Below are 395 nucleotides of genomic sequence, written 5' to 3'. Positions count from 1 at the left end.
CAAGCATGGGCGGCTTCAAAAGGGAATTAGATAGGCATATGGAGCAGAGGTCCATTAGTGACTATTAGCCACAAGGTTTAGATAGGGGCTCTGGGGCAAGTGATGCTCTGTCTTCTTGGTGCTTGGGGGGGGGGTCAACAGTGGGAGGGCTTTTAATGTCCTGGCCCCACTGGTGGACCTCCTGATGGCACCTGGTATTTCTGGCCACTGTGTGATACAGAGTGTTGGGCTGGATGGGCCTTTGGCCTGATCCAACATTGGCGTCTCTTATGTTCTTATATGGAGCAGAGGTCCATCAGTGGCTATTAGCCACAAGGTCTAGATAGGGGCTCTGGGGCAAGGGATGCTCTGTCTTCTTGGTGCTTGGGGGGGGGGGGCGGCACGGGGGGGGGGGG

General features: G+C 55.9%; 1 protein-coding gene across 1 annotated transcript in view; it reads right to left on the bottom strand.

Moving 5' to 3' along the window:
* Positions 1-395, bottom strand: part of KLC2 (kinesin light chain 2) — a 57,016-nt gene that overhangs the window by 39,931 nt on the left and 16,690 nt on the right. The window lies entirely within an intron of this gene.

The sequence above is a fragment of the Gekko japonicus genome, unplaced genomic scaffold (assembly GCF_001447785.1).
Source record: "Gekko japonicus isolate JY-2015 unplaced genomic scaffold, Gekko_japonicus_V1.1 scaffold1188, whole genome shotgun sequence".
Lineage (NCBI taxonomy): Eukaryota > Metazoa > Chordata > Lepidosauria > Squamata > Gekkonidae > Gekko > Gekko japonicus.
This window is presented reverse-complemented; position numbering and strand designations above follow the sequence as displayed.